The 21,843-nt window shown below is 55.8% G+C and overlaps 1 protein-coding gene across 2 annotated transcripts in view; it reads right to left on the minus strand.

The window, feature by feature from the left end:
- Positions 1-21,843, minus strand: part of cunh22orf23 (chromosome unknown C22orf23 homolog) — a 226,957-nt gene that overhangs the window by 143,552 nt on the left and 61,562 nt on the right. The window lies entirely within an intron of this gene.

The raw sequence follows: 21,843 nt of genomic DNA on the forward strand, positions 1-21,843 counted from the left end.
GCTGGGGCTGGTTAGAGAGTGGGTGATCACAGTGCATTTGGGGTTGGTTAGAGAGTGGAAAACAGCAGTGCAGCTGGGGTTGGTGAGAGAGTGGGTGACAGCAGTGCAGCTGGGGTTGGTTAGAGAATGGGTGACAGCAGTGCAGCTGGGGTTGGTTAGAGAGTGGGTGACAGCAGTGCAGCTGGTGTTGGTTAGAGAATGGGTGACAGCAGTGCAGCTGGGGTGGGTTAGAGGGTGAGTGACAGCAGGGCAGCTGGTGTTGGTTAGAGAATGGGTGACAGCAGTGCAGCTGGGGTTGGGGAGAGAGTGGGTGACCGCAGTGCAGCTGGGGTTGGTTAAAGAGTGGGTAACAGCAGTGCAGCTGGGGTTGGTTAGAGAATGGATAACAGCAGTGCAGCTGGGGTTGGTTAGAGAGTGGGTGACAGCAGTGCAGCTGGGGCTGGTTAGAGAGTGGGTGACAACAGTGCAGCTGGGGCTGGTTAGAGAGTGGGTGACAACAGTGCATTTGGGGTTGGTTAGAGAGTGGATAACAGCAGTGCTGCTGGGGCTGGTTAGAGAGTGGGTGACAGCATTGTAGCTGGTGTTAGTTAGAGAATGGGTGACAGCTGTGCAGCTGGGGTTGGTTAGAGAGTGGGTGACAGCATTGCAGCTAGTGTTAGTTAGAGAATGGGTGACAGCTGTGCAGCTGGGGTTGGTTAGAGAGTGGGTGACAGCAGTGCAGCTGGAGTTGGTTAGAGAATGGATGACAGCAGTGCAGCTGGGGCTGGTTAGAGAGTGGGTGACAGCAGTGCAGCTGGGGTTGGTTAGGGAGTGGGTGACAGCAGTGCAGCTGGGGTTGTTGAGAGAGTGGGTAACAGCAGTGCAGCTGGGATTGGTTCGAGAGTGGGTGACAGTAGTGCAGCTGGGATTGGTTAGAGAGTGGGTGACAGCAGTGCAGCTGGGATTGGTTAGAATGTGGGTGACAGCAGTGCAGCTGGGGTTGGTTAGAGAGTGGGTGACAGCAATGCAGCTGGTGTTGGTTAGAGAATGGGTGACAGCAGTGCAGCTGGGGTTGGTTAGAGAGTGAGTGACAGCAGTGCAGCTGGGGTTGGTTAGAGAATGGGTGACAGCAGTGTAGCTGGGGTTGGTTAGAGAGTGGGTGACAGCAGTGCAGCTGGGGTTGGTTAGAGAGTGAGTGACAGCAGTGCAGCTGGGGTTGGTTTGAGAATGGATAACAGCAGTGCAGCTAGGGTTGGTTAGAGAGTGGGTGACAGCATTGCAGCTGGGGTTGGTTAGAGAGTGGGTGACAGCAGTGCAGCAGGGGTTGGTTAGAGAGTGAGTGACAGCAGTGCAGCTGGTGTTGGTTAGAGAATGGGTGACAGCAGTGCAGCTGCGGTTGGTTAGAGAGTGGGTGACAGCAGTGCAGCAGGGGTTGGTTAGAGAGTGAGTGACACAGTGCAGCTGGGGTTGGTTCGAGAATGGATAACAGCAGTGCAGCTAGGGTTGATTAGAGAGTGTGTGACAGCAGAGCAGCTGAGGTTGGTTAGAGAGTGTGTGATAGCAGTGCAGCAGGGGTTGGTTAGAGAGTGGGAGACAGCAGTGCTGCTGGGGTTGGTTAGAGAGTGGGTGACAGCAGTGCAGCTGGGGTTGGTTAGAGAGTGGGTGACAGCAGTGCAGCTGGGGTTAGTTAGAGAGTGGGTGACAGCAGTGCAGCTGGAGTTGGTTAGCGAGTGGGTGACAGCATTGCAGCTGGAGTTGGTTAGAGAGTGGTTGACAGTAGTGCAGCTGGAGTTGGTTAGAGAGTGGGTGACAGCAGTGCAGCTGGGGTTGGTTAGAGAGTGGGTGACAGCAGTGCAGCTGGGATTGGTTAGAGAGTGGGTGACAGCAGTGCAGCTGAAGTTGGTTAGAGAGTGGGTGACAGCAGTGCAGCTGGGGTTGGTTAGAGAGTGGGTGACAGCAGTGCAGCTGGGGTTGGTTAGAGAGTGGGTGACAGCAGTGCAGCTGGGGTTGGTTAGAGAGTGGGTGATAGCAGTGCAGCTGGGGTTGGTTAGGGAGTGGGTAACAGCAGTGCAGCTGGGGTTGGTTCGAGAGTGGGTGACAGTGCAGCTGGGATTGGTTAGAGAGTGGGTGACAGCAGTGCTGCTGGGGTTGGTTCGAGAGTGGGTGACAGCAGTGCAGCTGGGGTTGGTTAGAGAGTGGGTGACAGCAGTGCAGCTGGGGTTGGTTAGAGAATGCGTGACCGCAGTGCAGCTGGGGTTGGTGAGAGAGTGGGTGACAGCAGTGCAGCTGGGGTTGGTGAGAGAGTGGGTGACAGCAGTGCAGCTGGGGTTGGTGAGAGAGTGGGTGACAGCAGTGCAGCTGGGGTTGGTTAGGGAGTGGGTGACAGCAGTGCAGCTGGGGTTCGTTAGAGTGTGGGTGACAGCAGTGCAGCTGGTGTTGGTTAGAGAATGGATGACAGCAGTGCAGCTGGGGTTGGTTAGAGAGTGGGTGACAGCAGTGTAGCTGGAGTTGGTTAGAGAGTGGGTGACAGTGCAGCTGGGGTTGGTTAGGGAGTGGGTGACAGCAGTGCAGCTGGGGTTGGTTCGAGAGTGGGTGACAGCAGTGTAGCTGGAGTTGGTTAGAGAGTGGGTGACAGTGCAGCTGGGGTTGGTTAGGGAGTGGGTGACAGCAGTGCAGCTGGGGTTGGTTAGAGAGTGGGTGACAGCAGTGCAGCTGGGGTTCGTTAGAGTGTGGGTGACAGCAGTGCAGCTGGTGTTGGTTAGAGAATGGGTGACAGCAGTGCAGCTGGGGTTGGTTCGAGAGTGGGTGACAGCAGTGCAGCTGGGGTTGGTTCGAGAATGGATGACAGCAGTGCAGCTGGGGCTGGTTAGAGAGTGGGTGACAGCAGTGCAGCTGGGGTTGGTCAGGGAGTGGGTGACAGCAGTGCAGCTGGGGTTGGTGAGAGAGTGGGTGCCAGCAGTGCAGCTGGGGTTGGTGAGAGAGTGGGTGACAGCAGTGCAGCTGGGGCTGGTTAGAGAGTGGGTGATAACAGTGCATTTGGGGTTGGTTAGAGAGTGGAAAACAGCAGTGCAGCTGGGGTTGGTGAGAGAGTGGGTGACAGCAGTGCAGCTGGGGTTGGTTAGAGAATGGGTGACAGCAGTGCAGCTGGGGTTGGTTAGAGAGTGGGTGACAGCAGTGCAGCTGGTGTTGGTTAGAGAATGGGTGACAGCAGTGCAGCTGGGGTGGGTTAGAGGGTGAGTGACAGCAGGGCAGCTGGTGTTGGTTAGAGAATGGGTGACAGCAGTACAGCTGGGGTTGGGGAGAGAGTGGGTGACCGCAGTGCAGCTGGGGTTGGTTAAAGAGTGGGTAACAGCAGTGCAGCTGGGGTTGGTTAGAGAATGGATAACAGCAGTGCAGCTGGGGTTGGTTAGAGAGTGGGTGACAGCAGTGCAGCTGGGGCTGGTTAGAGAGTGGGTGACAACAGTGCAGCTGGGGCTGGTTAGAGAGTGGGTGACAACAGTGCATTTGGGGTTGGTTAGAGAGTGGATAACAGCAGTGCTGCTGGGGCTGGTTAGAGAGTGGGTGACAGCATTGCAGCTGGTGTTAGTTAGAGAATGGGTGACAGCTGTGCAGCTGGGGTTGGTTAGAGAGTGGGTGACAGCAGTGCAGCTGGAGTTGGTTAGAGAATGGATGACAGCAGTGCAGCTGGGGCTGGTTAGAGAGTGGGTGACAGCAGTGCAGCTGGGGTTGGTTAGGGAGTGGGTGACAGCAGTGCAGCTGGGGTTGGTGAGAGAGTGGGTGACAGCAGTGCAGCTGGGGTTGGTGAGAGAGTGGGTGACAGCAGTGCAGCTGGGGCTGGTTAGAGAGTGGGTGATAACAGTGCATTTGGGGTTGGTTAGAGAGTGGAAAACAGCAGTGCAGCTGGGGTTGGTGAGAGAGTGGGTGACAGCAGTGCAGCTGGGGTTGGTTAGAGAATGGGTGACAGCAGTGCAGCTGGGGTTGGTTAGAGAGTGGGTGACAGCAGTGCAGCTGGTGTTGGTTAGAGAATGGGTGACAGCAGTGCAGCTGGGGTGGGTTAGAGGGTGAGTGACAGCAGGGCAGCTGGTGTTGGTTAGAGAATGGGTGACAGCAGTGCAGCTGGGGTTGGGGAGAGAGTGGGTGACCGCAGTGCAGCTGGGGTTGGTTAAAGAGTGGGTAACAGCAGTGCAGCTGGGGTTGGTTAGAGAATGGATAACAGCAGTGCAGCTGGGGTTGGTTAGAGAGTGGGTGACAGCAGTGCAGCTGGGGCTGGTTAGAGAGTGGGTGACAACAGTGCAGCTGGGGCTGGTTAGAGAGTGGGTGACAACAGTGCATTTGGGGTTGGTTCGAGAGTGGGAGACAGCAGTGCTGCTGGGGCTGGTTAGAGAGTGGGTGACAGCATTGCAGCTGGTGTTAGTTAGAGAATGGGTGACAGCTGTGCAGCTGGGGTTGGTTAGAGAGTGGGTGACAGCAGTGCAGCTGGGGTTGGTTAGAGAGTGGGTGACAGCAGTGCAGCTGGGGTTGGTTCGAGAGTGGGTGACAGCAGTGCAGCTGGGGTTGGTTAGAGAGTGGGTGACAGCAGTGCAGCTGGGAATGGTTAGAATGTGGGTGACAACAGTGCAGCTGGGGTTGGTTCGAGAATGGGTGACAGCAGTGCAGCCGGGGTTGGTCAGAGAGTGGGTGACAGCAGTGCAGCTGGGGTTGGTTAGAGAGTGGGTGACAGCAGTGCAGCTGGGGTTGGTTAGAGAGTGGGTGACAGCAGTGCAGCTGGGGTTGGTTAGAGAGTGGGTGACAGCAGTGTAGATGGGGTTGGTTAGAGAGTGGATGACAGTGCAGCTGGGATTGGTTAGAGAGTGGGTGACAGCAGTGCAGCTGGGATTGGTTAGAGAATGGGTGACAGCATTGCAGCTGGGGTTGGTTAGAGAGTGAGTGACAGTAATGCAGCTGGTGTTGGTTAGAGAATGGGTGACAGCAGTGCAGCTGGGGTTGGTTAGAGAGTGGGTGACAGCAGTGCAGCAGGGGTTGGTTAGACAGTGAGAGACAGCAGTGCACCTTGTGTTGGTTAGAGAATGGGTGACAGCAGTGCAGCTGGGGTTGGTTAGAGAGTGGGTGACAGCAGTGCAGCAGGGGTTGGTTAGAGAGTGAGTGACAGCAGTGCAGCTGGGGTTGGTTCGAGAATGGATAACATCAGTGCATGCTAGGGTTGGTTAGAGAGTGTGTGACAGCAGTGCAGCTGAGGTTGGTTAGAGAGTGTGTGATAGCAGTGCAGCAGGGGTTGGTTAGAGAGTGGGAGACAGCAGTGCTGCTGGGGTTGGTTAGAGAGTGGGTGACAGCAGTGCAGCTGGGGTTGGTTAGAGAGTGGGTGACAGCAGTGCAGCTGGGGTTAGTTAGAGAGTGGGTGATAGCAGTGCAGCTGGAGTTGGTTAGCGAGTGGGTGACAGCATTGCAGCTGGAGTTGGTTAGAGAGTGGGTGACCGCAGTGCAGCTGGTGTTGGTTAGAGAATGGGTGACAGCAGTGCAGCTGGGGTTGGTTAGAGAGTGGGTGACAGCAGTGCAGCTGGGATTGGTTAGAGTGTGGGTGACAGCAGTGCAACTGAAGTTGGTTAGAGTGGGTGACAGCAGTGCAGCAGGGGTTGGTTCGAGAGTGGGTGACAGCAGTGCAGATGGGGTTGGTTAGAGAGTGGGTGACAGTGCAGCTGGGATTGGTTAGAGAGTGGGTGACAGCAGTGCAGCTGGGATTGGTTAGAGAATGGGTGACAGCATTGCAGCTGGGGTTGGTTAGAGAGTGAGTGACAGCAATGCAGCTGGTGTTGGTTAGAGAATGGGTGACAGCAGTGCAGCTGGGGTTGGTTCGAGAGTGGGTGACAGCAGTGCAGCAGGGGTTGGTTAGAGAGTGAGATACAGCAGTGCAGCTGGGGTTGGTTCGAGAATGGATAACAGCAGTGCAGCTAGGGTTGGTTAGAGAGTGTGTGACAGCATTGCAGCTGGGGTTGGTTAGAGAGTGGGTGACAGCAGTGCAGCAGGGGTTGGTGAGAGAGTGGGTGACAGCAGTGCAGCTGGGGCTGGTTATAGAGTGGGTGATAACAGTGCATTTGGGGTTGGTTAGAGAGTGGATAACAGCAGTGCAGCTGGGGTTGGTGAGAGAGTGGGTGACAGCAGTGCAGCTGGGGTTGGTTAGAGAATGGGTGACAGCAGTGCAGCTGGGGTTGGTTAGAGAGTGGGTGACAGCAGTGCAGCTGGGGTTGGTTAGAGAATGGGTGACAGCAGTGCAGCTGGGGTTGGTTAGAGAGTGAGTGACAGCAGGGCAGCTGGTGTTGGTTAGAGAATGGGTGACAGCAGTGCAGCAGGGGTTGGTTAGAGAGTGTGTGACAGCAGTGCAGCTGGGGTTAGTTAGAGAGTGGGTGACAGCAGTGCAGCTGGGGTTGGTTAGAGAATGAGTCGCAGCAGAGCAGCTGGGGTTGGTTAGAGAGTGAGTGACAGCAGTGCAGCTGGGGTTGGGTAGAGAGTGGGTGACCGCAGTGCAGCTGGGGTTGGTTAAAGAGTGGGTAACAGCAGTGCAGCTGGGGTTGGTTAGAGAGTGAGTGACAGCAGGGCAGCTGGGGTTGGTTAGAGAATGGATGACAGCAGTGCAGCTGGGGTTGGTTAGAGAGTGGGTGACAGCAGTGCAGCTGGGGCTGGTTAGAGAGTGGGTGACAACAGTGCAGCTGGGGCTGGTTAGAGAGTGGGTGACAACAGTGCATTTGGGGTTGGTTAGAGAGTGGATAACAGCAGTGCTGCTGGGGCTGGTTAGAGAGTTGGTGACAGCATTGCAGCTGGTGTTAGTTAGAGAATGGGTGACAGCTGTGCAGCTGGGGTTGGTTAGAGAGTGGGTGACAGCAGTGCAGCTGGGGTTGGTTAGAGAGTGGGTGACAGCAGTGCAGCTGGGGGTGGTTAGAGAGTGGGTGACAGCAGTGCAGCTGGGGTTGGTTAGAGAGTGGGTGACAGCAGTGCAGCTGGGATTGGTTAGAATGTGGGTGACAGCAGTGCAGCTGGGGTTGGTTAGAGAATGGGTGACAGCAGTGCAGCCGGGGTTGGTTAGAGAGTGGGTGACAGCAGTGCAGCTGGGGTTGGTTTGAGAGTGGGTGACAGCATTGCAGCTGGGGTTGGTTAGAGAGTGGGTGACAGCAGTGCAGCAGGGGTTGGTTAGAGAGTGAGTGACAGCAGTGCACCTGGTGTTGGTTAGAGAATGGGTGACAGCAGTGCAGCTGGGGTTGGTTAGAGAGTGGGTGACAGCAGTGCAGCAGGGGTTGGTTAGAGAGTGAGTGACAGCAGTGCAGCTGGGGTTGGTTCGAGAATGGATAACATCAGTGCATGGCTAGGGTTGGTTAGAGAGTGTGTGACAGCAGTGCAGCTGAGGTTGGTTAGAGAGTGTGTGATAGCAGTGCAGCAGGGGTTGGTTAGAGAGTGGGAGACAGCAGTGCTGCTGGGGTTGGTTAGAGAGTGGGTGACAGCAGTGCAGCTGGGGTTGGTTAGAGAGTGGGTGACAGCAGTGCAGCTGGGATTGGTTAGAGAGTGGGTGACAGCAGTGCAACTGAAGTTGGTTAGAGTGGGTGACAGCAGTGCAGCAGGGGTTGGTTCGAGAGTGGCAAACAGCAGTGCAGATGGGGTTGGTTAGAGAGTGGGTGACAGTGCAGCTGGGATTGGTTAGAGAGTGGGTGACAGCAGTGCAGCTGGGATTGGTTAGAGAATGGGTGACAGCATTGCAGCTGGGGTTGGTTAGAGAGTGAGTGACAGCAATGCAGCTGGTGTTGGTTAGAGAATGGGTGACAGCATTGCAGCTGGGGTTGGTTAGAGAGTGGGTGACAGCAGTGCAGCAGGGGTTGGTGAGAGAGTGGGTGACAGCAGTGCAGCTGGGGCTGGTTAGAGAGTGGGTGATAACAGTGCATTTGGGTTGGTTAGAGAGTGGATAACAGCAGTGCAGCTGGGGTTGGTGAGAGAGTGGGTGACAGCAGTGCAGCTGGGGTTGGTTAGAGAATGGGTGACAGCAGTGCAGCTGGGGTTGGTTAGAGAGTGGGTGACAGCAGTGCAGCTGGGGTTGGTTAGAGAATGGGTGACAGCAGTGCAGCTGGGGTTGGTTAGAGAGTGAGTGACAGCAGGGCAGCTGGTGTTGGTTAGAGAATGGGTGACAGCAGTGCAGCAGGGGTTGGTTAGAGAGTGTGTGACAGCAGTGCAGCTGGGGTTAGTTAGAGAGTGGGTGACAGCATTGCAGCTGGGGTTGGTTAGAGAATGAGTCGCAGCAGAGCAGCTGGGGTTGGTTAGAGAGTGAGTGACAGCAGTGCAGCTGGGGTTGGGTAGAGAGTGGGTGACCGCAGTGCAGCTGGGGTTGGTTAAAGAGTGGGTAACAGCAGTGCAGCTGGGGTTGGTTAGAGAGTGAGTGACAGCAGGGCAGCTGGGGTTGGTTAGAGAATGGATGACAGCAGTGCAGCTGGGGTTGGTTAGAGAGTGGGTGACAGCAGTGCAGCTGGGGCTGGTTAGAGAGTGGGTGACAACAGTGCAGCTGGGGCTGGTTAGAGAGTGGGTGACAACAGTGCATTTGGGGTTGGTTAGAGAGTGGATAACAGCAGTGCTGCTGGGGCTGGTTAGAGAGTTGGTGACAGCATTGCAGCTGGTGTTAGTTAGAGAATGGGTGACAGCTGTGCAGCTGGGGTTGGTTAGAGAGTGGGTGACAGCAGTGCAGCTGGGGGTGGTTAGAGAGTGGGTGACAGCAGTGCAGCTGGGGTTGGTTAGAGAGTGGGTGACAGCAGTGCAGCTGGGGTTGGTTAGAGAGTGGGTGACAGCAGTGCAGCTGGGATTGGTTAGAATGTGGGTGACAGCAGTGCAGCTGGGGTTGGTTAGAGAATGGGTGACAGCAGTGCAGCCGGGGTTGGTTAGAGAGTGGGTGACAGCAGTGCAGCTGGGGTTGGTTTGAGAGTGGGTGACAGCAGTGCAGCTGGGGTTGGTTAGAGAGTGGGTGACAGCAGTGCAGCAGGGGTTGGTTAGAGAGTGGGTGACAGCAGTGCAGCTGGGGTTGGTTAGAGAGTGGGTGACAGTGCAGCTGGGATTGGTTAGAGAGTGGGTGACAGCAGTGCAGCTGGGATTGGTTAGAATGTGGGTGACAGCAGTGCAGCTGGGGTTGGTTAGAGAGTGGGTGACAGCAATGCAGCTGGTGTTGGTTAGAGAATGGGTGACAGCAGTGCAGCTGGGGTAGGTTAGAGAGTGAGTGACAGCAGTGCAGCTGGGGTTGGTTAGAGAATGGGTGACAGCAGTGCAGCTGGGGTTGGTTAGAGAGTGGGTGACAGCAGTGCAGCAGGGGTTGGTTAGAGAGTGAGTGACAGCAGTGCAGCTGGGGTTGGTTCGAGAATGGATAACAGCAGTGCAGCTAGGGTTGGTTAGAGAGTGGGTGACAGCATTGCAGCAGGGGTTGGTTAGAGAGTGGGTGACAGCAGTGCAGCAGGGGTTGGTTAGAGAGTGAGTGACAGCAGTGCAGCTGGTGTTGGTTAGAGAATGGGTGACAGCAGTGCATCTGGGGTTGGTTAGAGAGTGGGTGACAGCAGTGCAGCAGGGGTTGGTTAGAGAGTGAGTGACAGCAGTGCAGCTGGGGTTGGTTCGAGAATGGATAACAGCAGTGCAGCTAGGGTTGATTAGAGAGTGTGTGACAGCAGAGCAGCTGAGGTTGGTTAGAGAGTGTGTGATAGCAGTGCAGCAGGGGTTGGTTAGAGAGTGGGAGACAGCAGTGCTGCTGGGGTTGGTTAGAGAGTGGGTGACAGCAGTGCAGCTGGGGTTGGTTCGAGAGTGGGTGACAGCAGTGCAGCTGGGGTTAGTTAGAGAGTGGGTGACAGCAGTGCAGCTGGAGTTGGTTAGCGAGTGGGTGACAGCATTGCAGCTGGAGTTGGTTAGAGAGTGGTTGACAGTAGTGCAGCTGGAGTTGGTTAGAGAGTGGGTGACAGCAGTGCAGCTGGGGTTGGTTAGAGAGTGGGTGACAGCAGTGCAGCTGGGATTGGTTAGAGAGTGGGTGACAGCAGTGCAGCTGAAGTTGGTTAGAGAGTGGGTGACAGCAGTGCAGCTGGGGTTGGTTAGAGAGTGGGTGACAGCAGTGCAGCTGGGGTTGGTTAAAGAGTGGGTGACAGCAGTGCAGCTGGGGTTGGTTAGAGAGTGGGTGACAGCAGTGCAGCTGGGGTTGGTTAGAGAGTGGGTGACAGCAGTGTAGCTGGCGTTGGTTAGAGAGTGGGTGACAGTGCAGCTGGGATTGGTTAGAGAGTGGGTGACAGCAGTGCAGCTGGGGTTGGTTAGAGAGTGGGTGATAGCAGTGCAGCTGGGGTTGGTTAGGGAGTGGGTAACAGCAGTGCAGCTGGGGTTGGTTCGAGAGTGGGTGACAGTGCAGCTGGGATTGGTTAGAGAGTGGGTGACAGCAGTGCAGCTGGGGTTGGTTCGAGAGTGGGTGACAGCAGTGTAGCTGGAGTTGGTTAGAGAGTGGGTGACAGTGCAGCTGGGGTTGGTTAGAGAGTGGGTGACAGCAGTGTAGCTGGAGTTGGTTAGAGAGTGGGTGACAGTGCAGCTGGGGTTGGTTAGAGAGTGGGTGACAGCAGTGCAGCTGGGGTTGGTTAGAGAGTGGGTGACCGCAGTGCAGCTGGGGTTGGTTAAAGAGAGGGTAACAGCAGTGCAGCTGGGGTTGGTTAGAGAGTGTGTGACAGCATTGCAGATGGGGTTGGTTAGAGAATGGATAACAGCAGTGCAGCTGGGGCTGGTTAGAGAGTGGGTGACAGCATTGCAGATGGGGTTGGTTAGAGAGTGAGTGACAGCAGTGCAGCTGGTGTTGGTTAGAGAATGGATGACTGCAGTGCAGCTGGTGTTGGTTAGAGAGTGGGTGACAGCATTGCAGATGGGGTTGGTGAGAGAGTGGGTGACAGCAGTGCAGCTGGGGTTGGTTAGAGAGTGGGTGACAGCAGTGCAGCTGGGGTTGGTTAGAGAGTGGGTGACAGCAGTGCAGCTGGGAATGGTTAGAATGTGGGTGACAGCAGTGCAGCTGGGGTTGGTTCGAGAATGGGTGACAGCAGTGCAGCCGGGGTTGGTTAGAGAGTGGGTGACAGCAGTGCAGCTGGGGTTGGTTAGAGAGTGGGTGACAGCAGTGCAGCTGGGGTTGGTAAGAGAGTGGGTGACAGCAGTGCAGCTGGGGTTGGTTAGAGATTGGGTGACAGCAGTGCAGATGGGGTTGGTTAGAGAGTGGATGACAGTGCAGCTGGGATTGGTTAGAGAGTGGGTGACAGCAGTGCAGCTGGGATTGGTTAGAGAATGGGTGACAGCATTGCAGCTGGGGTTGGTTAGAGAGTGAGTGACAGCAATGCAGCTGGTGTTGGTTCGAGAATGGGTGACAGCAGTGCAGCTGGGGTTGGTTAGAGAGTGGGTGACAGCAGTGCAGCAGGGGTTGGTTAGAGAGTGAGAGACAGCAGTGCAGCTGGGGTTGGTTCGAGAATGGATAACAGCAGTGCAGCTAGGGTTGGTTAGAGAGTGTGTGACAGCATTGCAGCTGGGGTTGGTTAGAGAGTGGGTGACAGCAGTGCAGCAGGGGTTGGTTAGAGAGTGAGTGACAGCAGTGCAGCTGGTGTTGGTTAGAGAATGGGTGACAGCAGTGCAGCTGGGGTTGGTTAGAGAGTGGGTGACAGCAGTGCAGCAGGGGTTGGTTAGAGAGTGAGTGACAGCAGTGCAGCTGGGGTTGGTTCGAGAATGGATAACATCAGTGCATGCTAGGGTTGGTTAGAGAGTGTGTGACAGCAGTGCAGCTGAGGTTGGTTAGAGAGTGTGTGATAGCAGTGCAGCAGGGGTTGGTTAGAGAGTGGGAGACAGCAGTGCTGCTGGGGTTGGTAAGAGAGTGGGTGACAGCAGTGCAGCTGGGGTTGGTTAGAGAGTGGGTGACAGCAGTGCAGCTGCGGTTAGTTAGAGAGTGGGTGACAGCAGTGCAGCTGGAGTTGGTTAGCGAGTGGGTGACAGCATTGCAGCTGGAGTTGGTTAGAGAGTGGGTGACAGTAGTGCAGCTGGAGTTGGTAAGAGAGTGGATGACAGCAGTGCAGCTGGGGTTGGTGAGAGAGTGGGTGACAGCAGTGCAGCTGGGATTGGTTAAAGAGTGGGTGACAGCAGTGCAACTGAAGTTGGTTAGAGTGGGTGACAGCAGTGCAGCAGGGGTTGGTTCGAGAGTGGGTGACAGCAGTGCAGATGGGGTTGGTTAGAGAGTGGGTGACAGTGCAGCTGGGATTGGTTAGAGAGTTGGTGACAGCAGTGCAGCTGGGATTGGTTCGAGAATGGGTGACAGCATTGCAGCTGGGGTTGGTTAGAGAGTGAGTGACAGCAATGCAGCTGGTGTTGGTTAGAGAATGGGTGACAGCAGTGCAGCTGGGGTTGGTTAGAGAGTGGGTGACAGCAGTGCAGCAGGGGTTGGTTAGAGAGTGAGAGACAGCAGTGCAGCTGGGGTTGGTTCGAGAATGGATAACAGCAGTGCAGCTAGGGTTGGTTAGAGAGTGGGTGACAGCAGTGCAGCAGGGGTTGGTGAGAGAGTGGGTGACAGCAGTGCAGCTGGGGCTGGTTAGAGAGTGGGTGATAACAGTGCATTTGGGGTTGGTTAGAGAGTGGATAACAGCAGTGCAGCTGGGGTTGGTGAGAGAGTGGGTGACAGCAGTGCAGCTGGGGTTGGTTAGAGAATGGGTGAAAGCAGTGCAGCTGGGGTTGGTTAGAGAGTGAGTGACAGCAGGGCAGCTGGTGTTGGTTAGAGAATGGGTGACAGCAGTGCAGCTGGGGTTGGTTAGAGAGTGGGTGACAGCAGTGCAGCTGGGGTTGGTTAGAGAATGGGTGACAGCAGTGCAGCTTGGGTTGGTTAGAGAGTGAGTGACAGCAGGGTAGCTGGTGTTGGTTAGAGAATGGGTGACAGCAGTGCAGCAGGGGTTGGTTGGAGAGTGTGTGACAGCAGTGCAGCTGGGGTTAGTTAGAGAGTGGGTGACAGCAGTGCAGCTGGGGTTGGTTAGAGAATGAGTCGCAGCAGAGCAGCTGGGGTTGGTTAGAGAGTGAGTGACAGCAGTGCAGCTGGGGTTGGGTAGAGAGTGGGTGACCGCAGTGCAGCTGGGGTTGGTTAAAGAGTGGGTGACAGCAGGGCAGCTGGGGTTGGTTAGAGAATGGATGACAGCAGTGCAGCTGGGGTTGGTTAGAGAGTGGGTGACAGCAGTGCAGCTGGGGCTGGTTAGAGAGTGGGTGACAACAGTGCAGCTGGGGCTGGTTAGAGAGTGGGTGACAACAGTGCATTTGGGGTTGGTTAGAGAGTGGATAACAGCAGTGCTGTTGGGGCTGGTTAGAGAGTTGGTGACAGCATTGCAGCTGGTGTTAGAGAATGGGTGACAGCTGTGCAGCTGGGGTTGGTTCGAGAGTGGGTGACAGCAGTGCAGCTGGGGTTGGTTAGAGAGTGGGTGACAGCAGTGCAGCTGGGGTTGGTTAGAGAGTGGGTGACAGCAGTGCAGCTGGGGATGGTTAGAGAGTGGGTGACAGCAGTGCAGCTGGGATTGGTTAGAATGTGGGTGACAGCAGTGCAGCTGGGGTTGGTTCGAGAATGGGTGACAGCAGTGCAGCCGGGGTTGGTTAGAGAGTGGGTGACAGCAGTGCAGCTGGGGTTGGTTTGAGAGTGGGTGACAGCAGTGCAGCTGGGGTTGGTTAGAGAGTGGGTGACAGCAGTGCAGCTGGGGTTGGTTAGAGAGTGGGTGACAGCAGTGCAGCTGGGGTTAGTTAGAGAGTGGGTGACAGTGCAGCTGGGATTGGTTAGAGAGTGGGTGACAGCAGTGCAGCTGGGAATGGTTAGAGAATGGGTGACAGCATTGCAGCTGGGGTTGGTTAGAGAGTGAGTGACAGCAAGGCAGCTGGTGTTGGTTAGATAATGGGTGACAGCAGTGCAGCTGGGGTTGGTTAGAGAGTGGGTGACAGCAGTGCAGCAGGGGTTGGTTGGAGAGTGAGAGACAGCAGTGCAGCAGGGGTTGGTTAGAGAGTGAGTGACAGCAGTGCAGCTGGGGTTGGTTAGAGAGTGGGAGACAGCAGTGCTGCTGGGGTAGGTTAGAGAGTGGGTGACAGCAGTGCAGCTGGGGTTGGTTAGAGAGTGGGTGACACAGTGCAGCTGGGGTTAGTTAGAGAGTGGGTGACAGCAGTGCAGCTGGAGTTGGTTCGCGAGTGGAAGACAGCATTGCAGCTGGAGTTGGTTAGAGAGTGGGTGACAGTAGTGCAGCTGGAGTTGGTAAGAGAGTGGGTGACAGCAGTGCAGCTGGGGTTGGTTAGAGAGTGGGTGACAGCAGTGCAGCTGGGATTGGTTAGAGAGTGGGTGACAGCAGTGCAACTGAAGTTGGTTAGAGTGGGTGACAGCAGTGTAGCTGGAGTTGGTTAGAGAGTGGGTGACAGCAGTGCTGCTGGTATTGGTTAGAGAGTGGGTGACAGCAGTGCAACTGAAGTTGGTTAGAGTGGGTGACAGCAGTGTAGCTGGAGTTGGTTAGAGAGTGGGTGACAGCAGTGCTGCTGGGGTTGGTTAGAGAGTGGGTGACAGCAGTGCAGCTGGGGTTGGTTAGAGAGTGGGTGACAGCAGTGCAGCTGGGGTTGGTTAGAGAGTGGGTGACAGCAGTGCAGCTGGGACTGGTTAGAGAGTGGGTGACAACAGTGCAGCTGGGGCTGGTTAGAGAGTGGGTGACAACAGTGCATTTGGGGTTGGTTAGAGAGTGGATAACAGCAGTGCTGCTGGGGCTGGTTATAGAGTGGGTGACAGCATTGCAGCTGGTGTTAGTTAGAGAATGGGTGACAGCTGTGCAGCTGGGGTTGGTTAGAGAGTGGGTGACAGCAGTGCAGCTGGAGTTGGTTAGAGAGTGGGTGACAGCAGTGCAGCTGGGGTTGGTTATAGAGTGGGTGACAGCAGTGCAGCTGGGGCTGGTTAGAATGTGGGTGACAGCAGTGCAGCTGGGGTTGGTTAGAGAGTGGGTGACAGCAGTGTAGCTGGTGTTGGTTAGAGAATGGGTGACAGCAGTGTAGCCGGGGTTGGTTAGAGAGTGGGTGACAGCAGTGCAGCTGGGGTTGGTTAGAGAGTGGGTGACAGCAGTGCAGCTGGGGCTGGTTTGAGAGTGGGTGACAGCAGTGCAGCAGGGGTTGGTTAGAGAGTGGGTGACAGCAGTGCAGCTGGGGTTGGTTAGAGAGTGGGTGACAGTGCAGCTGGGATTGGTTAGAGAGTGGGTGACAGCAGTGCAGCTGGGATTGGTTAGAATGTGGGTGACAGCAGTGCAGCTGGGGTTGGTTAGAGAGTGGGTGACAGCAATGCAGCTGGTGTTGGTTAGAGAATGGGTGACAGCAGTGCAGCTGGGGTTGGTTAGAGAGTGAGTGACAGCAGTGCAGCTGGGGTTGGTTAGAGAATGGGTGACAGCAGTGCAGCTGGGGTTGGTTAGAGAGTGGGTGACAGCAGTGCAGCAGGGGTTGGTTAGAGAGTGAGTGACAGCAGTGCAGCTGGGGTTGGTTCGAGAATGGATAACAGCAGTGCAGCTAGGGTTGGTTAGAGAGTGGGTGACAGCATTGCAGCTGGGGTTGGTTAGAGAGTGGGTGACAGCAGTGCAGCAGGGGTTGGTTAGAGAGTGAGTGACAGCAGTGCAGCTGGTGTTGGTTAGAGAATGGGTGACAGCAGTGCAGCTGGGGTTGGTTAGAGAGTGGGTGACAGCAGTGCAGCAGGGGTTGGTTAGAGAGTGAGTGACAGCAGTGCAGCTGGGGTTGGTTCGAGAATGGATAACAGCAGTGCAGCTAGGGTTGATTAGAGAGTGTGTGACAGCAGAGCAGCTGAGGTTGGTTAGAGAGTGTGTGATAGCAGTGCAGCAGGGGTTGGTTAGAGAGTGGGAGACAGCAGTGCTGCTGGGGTTGGTTAGAGAGTGGGTGACAGCAGTGCAGCTGGGGTTAGTTAGAGAGTGGGTGACAGCAGTGCAGCTGGAGTTGGTTAGCGAGTGGGTGACAGCATTGCAGCTGGAGTTGGTTAGAGAGTGGTTGACAGTAGTGCAGCTGGAGTTGGTTAGAGAGTGGGTGACAGCAGTGCAGCTGGGGTTGGTTAGAGAGTGGGTGACAGCAGTGCAGCTGGGTTTGGTTAGAGAGTGGGTGACAGCAGTGCAGCTGAAGTTGGTTAGAGAGTGGGTGACAGCAGTGCAGCTGGGGTTGGTTCGAGAGTGGGTGACAGCAGTGCAGCTGGGGTTGGTTAGAGAGTGGGTGACAGCAGTGCAGCTGGGGTTGGTTAGAGAGTGGGTGACAGCAGTGTGGCTGGAGTTGGTTAGAGAGTGGGTGACAGTGCAGCTGGGTTTGGTTAGAGAGTGGGTGACAGCAGTGCAGCTGGGGTTGGTTAGAGAGTGGGTGACAGCAGTGCAGCTGGGGTTGGTTAGAGAGTGGGTGACAGCAGTGTGGCTGGAGTTGGTTAGAGAGTGGGTGACAGCAGTGCAGCTGAAGTCGGTTAGAGAGTGGGTGACAGCAGTGCAGCTGGGGTTGGTTAGAGAGTGGGTGACAGCAGTGCAGCTGGGGTTGGTTAGAGAGTGGGTGACAGCAGTGCAGCTGGGGTTGGTTAGAGAGTGGGTGACAGCAGTGTAGCTGGAGTTGGTTAGAGAGTGGGTGACAGTGCAGCTGGGATTGGTTAGAGAGTGGGTGACAGCAGTGCAGCTGGGGTTGGTTAGAGAGTGGGTGATAGCAGTGCAGCTGGGGTTGGTTAGGGAGTGGGTAACAGCAGTGCAGCTGGGGTTGGTTCGAGAGTGGGTGACAGTGCAGCTGGGATTGGTTAGAGAGTGGGTGACAGCAGTGCAGCTGGGGTTGGTTCGAGAGTGGGTGACAGCAGTGTAGCTGGAGTTGGTTAGAGAGTGGGTGACAGTGCAGCTGGGGTTGGTTAGAGAGTGGGTGACAGCAGTGCAGCTGGGGTTGGTTAGAGAGTGGGTGACCGCAGTGCAGCTGGGGTTGGTTAAAGAGAGGGTAACAGCAGTGCATCTGGGGTTGGTTAGAGAGTGGGTGACAGCATTGCAGATGGGGTTGGTTAGAGAATGGATAACAGCAGTGCAGCTGGGGCTGGTTAGAGAATGGATGACAGCAGTGCAGCTGGGGTTCGTTAGAGTGTGGGTGACAGCAGTGCAGCTGGGGTTGGTTAGAGAGTGGGTGACAGCAGTGCAGCTGGGGTTGGTTAGAGAGTGGGTGACAGCAGTGCAGCTGGGGCTGGTTAGAGAGTGGGTGACAGCAGTGCAGCTGGGGTTCGTTAGAGTGTGGGTCACAGCAGTGCAGCTGGTGTTGGTTCGAGAATGGGTGACAGCAGTGCAGCTGGGGTTGGTTCGAGAGTGGGTGACAGCAGTGCAGCTGGGGTTGGTTCGAGAATGGATGACAGCAGTGCAGCTGGGGCTGGTTAGAGAGTGGGTGACAGCAGTGCAGCTGGGGTTGGTTAGAGAGTGGGTGACAGCAGTGCAGCTGGGGTTCGTTAGAGTGTGGGTCACAGCAGTGCAGCTGGTGTTGGTTCGAGAATGGGTGACAGCAGTGCAGCTGGGGTTGGTTCGAGAGTGGGTGACAGCAGTGCAGCTGGGGTTGGTTCGAGAATGGATGACAGCAGTGCAGCTGGGGCTGGTTAGAGAGTGGGTGACAGCAGTGCAGCTGGGGTTGGTTAGGGAGTGGGTGACAGCAGTGCAGCTGGGGATCGTTAGAGTGTGGGTGACAGCAGTGCAGCTGGTGTTGGTTAGAGAATGGGTGACAGCAGTGCAGCTGGTGTTGGTGAGAGAGTGGGTGACAGCAGTGCAGCTGGGGCTGGTTATAGAGTGGGTGATAACAGTGCATCTGGGGTTGGTTAGAGAGTGGAAAACAGCAGTGCAGCTGGGGTTGGTGAGAGAGTGGGTGACAGCTGTGCAGCTGGGGTTGGTTAGAGAATGGGTGACAGCAGTGCAGCTGGGGTTGGTTGGAGAGTGGGTGACAGCAGTGCAGGTGGGATTGGTTAGAGAGTGGGTGACAGCAGTGCAACTGAAGTTAGTTAGAGTGGGTGACAGCAGTGCAGCTGGGGTTGGTTAGAGAGTGGGTGACAGCAGTGCTGCTGCGGTTGGTTAGAGAGTGGGTGACAGCAGTGCAGCTGGGGTTGGTTAGAGAGTGGGTGACAGCAGTGCAGCTGGGGTTAGTTAGAGAGTGGGTGACAGCAGTGCAGCTGGGGCTGGTTAGAGAGTGGGTGACAACAGTGCAGCTGGGGCTGGTTAGAGAGTGGGTGACAACAGTGCATTTGGGGTTGGTTAGAGAGTGGATAACAGCAGTGCTGCTGGGGCTGGTTAGAGAGTGGGTGACAGCATTGCAGCTGGTGTAAGTTAGAGAATGGGTGACAGCTGTGCAGCTGGGGTTGGTTAGAGAGTACGTGACAGCAGTGCAGCTGGGGTTGGTTAGAGAGTGGGTGACAGCAGTGCAGCTGGGGTCGGTTAGAGAGTGGGTGACAGCAGTGCAGCTGGGGTTGGTTAGAGAGTGGGTGACAGCAGTGCAGCTGGGAATGGTTAGAATGTGGGTGACAGCAGTGCAGCTGGGGTTGGTTCGAGAATGGGTGACAGCAGTGCAGCCGGGGTTGGTTAGAGAGTGGGTGACAGCAGTGCAGCTGGGGTTGGTTAGAGAGTGGGTGACAGCAGTGCAGCTGGGGTTGGTTAGAGAGTGGGTGACAGCAGTGCAGCTGGGGTTAGTTAGAGAGTGGGTGACAGCAGTGCAGCTGGGGTTGGTTAGAGAGTGAGTGACAGCAATGCAGCTGGTGTTGGTTAGAGAATGGGTGACAGCAGTGCAGCTGGGGTTGGTTAGAGAGTGGGTGACAGCAGTGCAGCAGGGGTTGGTTAGAGAGTGAGAGACAGCAGTGCAGCTGGGGTTGGTTCGAGAATGGATAACAGCAGTGCAGCTTGGGTTGGTTAGAGAGTGTGTGACAGCATTGCAGCTGGGGTTGGTTAGAGAGTGGGTGACAGCAGTGCAGCAGGGGTTGGTTAGAGAGTGAGTGACAGCAGTGCAGCTGGTGTTGGTTAGAGAATGGGTGACAGCAGTGCAGCTGGGGTTGGTTAGAGAGTGGGTGACAGCAGTGCAGCAGGGGTTGGTTAGAGAGTGAGTGACAGCAGTGCATTTGGGGTTGGTTCGAGAATGGATAACATCAGTGCATGCTAGGGTTGGTTAGAGAGTGTGTGACAGCAGTGCAGCTGGGGTTGGTTTGAGAGTGGGTGACAGCAGTGCAGCAGGGGTTGGTTCGAGAGTGAGTGACAGCAGTGCAGCTGGTGTTGGTTAGAGAATGGGTGACAGCAGTGCAGCTGGGGTTGGTTAGAGAGTGAGTGACAGCAGTGCAGCTGGGGTTGGTTCGAGAATGGATAACATCAGTGCATGCTAGGGTTGGTTAGAGAGTGTGTGACAGCAGTGCAGCTGAGGTTGGTTAGAGAGTGTGTGATAGCAGTGCAGCAGGGGTTGGTTAGAGAGTGGGAGACAGCAGTGCTGCTGGGGTTGGTTAGAGAGTGGGTGACAGCAGTGCAGCTGGGGTTGGTTAGAGAGTGGGTGACAGCAGTGCAGCTGGGATTGGTTAGAATGTGGGTGACAGCAGTGCAGCTGGGGTTAGTTAGAGAGTGGGTGACAGTGCAGCTGGGATTGGTTAGAGAGTGGGTGACAGCAGTGCAGCTGGGATTGGTTAGAATGTGGGTGACAGCAGTGCAGCTGGGGTTGGTTAGAGAGTGGGTGACAGCAATGCAGCTGGTGTTGGTTAGCGAATGGGTGACAGCAGTGCAGCTGGGGTTGGTTAGAGAGTGGGTGACAGCAGTGCAGCAGGGGTTGGTTAGAGAGTGAGTGACAGCAGTGCACCTGGTGTTGGTTAGAGAATGGGTGACAGCAGTGCAGCTGGGGTTGGTTAGAGAGTGGGTGACAGCAGTGCAGCAGGGGTTGGTTAGAGAGTGAGTGACAGCAGTGCAGCTGGGGTTGGTTCGAGAATGGATAACATCAGTGCATGCTAGGGTTGGTTAGAGAGTGTGTGACAGCAGTGCAGCTGAGGTTGGTTAGAGAGTGTGTGATATCAGTGCAGCAGGGGTTGGTTAGAGAGTGGGAGACAGCAGTGCTGCTGGGGTTGGTTAGAGAGTGGGTGACAGCAGTGCAGCTGGGGTTGGTTAGAGAGTGGGTGACAGCAGTGGAGCTGGGGTTAGTTAGAGAGTGGGTGACAGTGCAGCTGGGATTGGTTAGAGAGTGGGTGACAGCAGTGCAGCTGGGATTGGTTAGAATGTGGGTGACAGCAGTGCAGCTGGGGTTGGTTAGAGAGTGGGTGACAGCAATGCAGCTGGTGTTGGTTAGCGAATGGGTGACAGCAGTGCAGCTGGGGTTGGTTAGAGAGTGGGTGACAGCAGTGCAGCAGGGGTTGGTTAGAGAGTGAGTGACAGCAGTGCAGCTGGGGTTGGTTCGAGAATGGATAACAGCAGTGCAGCTGGGGTTGGTTCGAGAGTGGGTGACAGCAGTGCAGCAGGGGTTGGTTAGAGAGTGAGTGACAGCAGTGCAGCTGGGGTTGGTTCGAGAATGGATAACAGCAGTGCAGCTAGGGTTGGTTAGAGAGTGTGTGACAGCATTGCAGCTGGGTTTGGTTAGAGAGTGGGTGACAGCAGTGCAGCAGGGGTTGGTTAGAGAGTGAGTGACAGCAGTGCAGCTGGTGTTGGTTAGAGAATGGGTGACAGCAGTGCAGCTGGGGTTGGTTAGAGAGTGTGTGACAGCAGTGCAGCTGAGGTTGGTTAGAGAGTGTGTGATAGCAGTGCAGCAGGGGTTGGTTCGAGAGTGGGAGACAGCAGTGCTGCTGGGGTTGGTTAGAGAGTGGGTGACAGCAGTGCAGCTGGGGTTGGTTAGAGAGTGGGTGACAGCAGTGCAGCTGGGGTTAGTTAGAGAGTGGGTGACAGCAGTGCAGCTGGAGTTGGTTAGCGAGTGGGTGACAGCATTGCAGCTGGAGTTGGTTAGAGAGTGGGTGACAGTAGTGCAGCTGGAGTTGGTTGGAGAGTGGGTGACAGCAGTGCAGCTGGGGTTGGTTAGAGAGTGGGTGACAGCAGTGCAGCTGGGATTGGTTAGAGAGTGGGTGACAGCAGTGCAGCTGAAGTTGGTTGGAGAGTGGGTGACAGCAGTGCAGCTGGGGTTGGTTAGAGAGTGGGTGACAGCAGTGCAGCTGGGGTTGGTTAGAGAGTGGGTGACAGCAGTGCAGCTGGGGTTGGTTAGAGAGTGGGTGACAGCAGTGCAGCTGGGGTTGGTTAGAGAGTGGGTGACAGCAGTGTAGCTGGAGTTGGTTAGAGAGTGGGTGACAGTGCAGCTGGGGTTGGTTAGAGAGTGGGTGACAGCAGTGCAGCTGGAGTTGGTTAGAGAGTGGGTGACAGTGCAGCTGGGGTTGGTTAGAGAGTGGGTGACAGCAGTGCAGCTGGGGTTAGTTAGAGAGTGGGTGACAGTGCAGCTGGGGTCGGTTAGAGAGTGGGTGACAGCAGTGTAGCTGGAGTTGGTTAGAGAGTGGGTGACAGCAGTGTAGCTGGGCTTGGTTAGAGAGTGGGTGACAGTGCAGCTGGGATTGGCTAGAGAGTGGGTGACAGCAGTGCAGCTGGGGTTGGTTAGAGAGTGGGTGACAGCAGTGGAGCTGGGGTTAGTTAGAGTGTGGGTGACAGCAGTGCAGCTGGAGTTGGTTAGCGAGTGGGTGACAGCATTGCAGCTGGAGTTGGTTAGAGAGTGGGTGACAGTAGTGCAGCTGGAGTTGGTAAGAGAGTGGGTGACAGCAGTGCAGCTGGGGTTGGTTGGAGAGTGGGTGACAGCAGTGCAGGTGGGATTGGTTAGAGAGTGGGTGACAGCAGTGCAACTGAA

This window comes from Chiloscyllium plagiosum, unplaced genomic scaffold, assembly GCF_037043375.1.
Source record: "Chiloscyllium plagiosum isolate Xiang-an unplaced genomic scaffold, Cpla_swu_hap1 HiC_scaffold_33, whole genome shotgun sequence".
NCBI lineage: Eukaryota > Metazoa > Chordata > Chondrichthyes > Orectolobiformes > Hemiscylliidae > Chiloscyllium > Chiloscyllium plagiosum.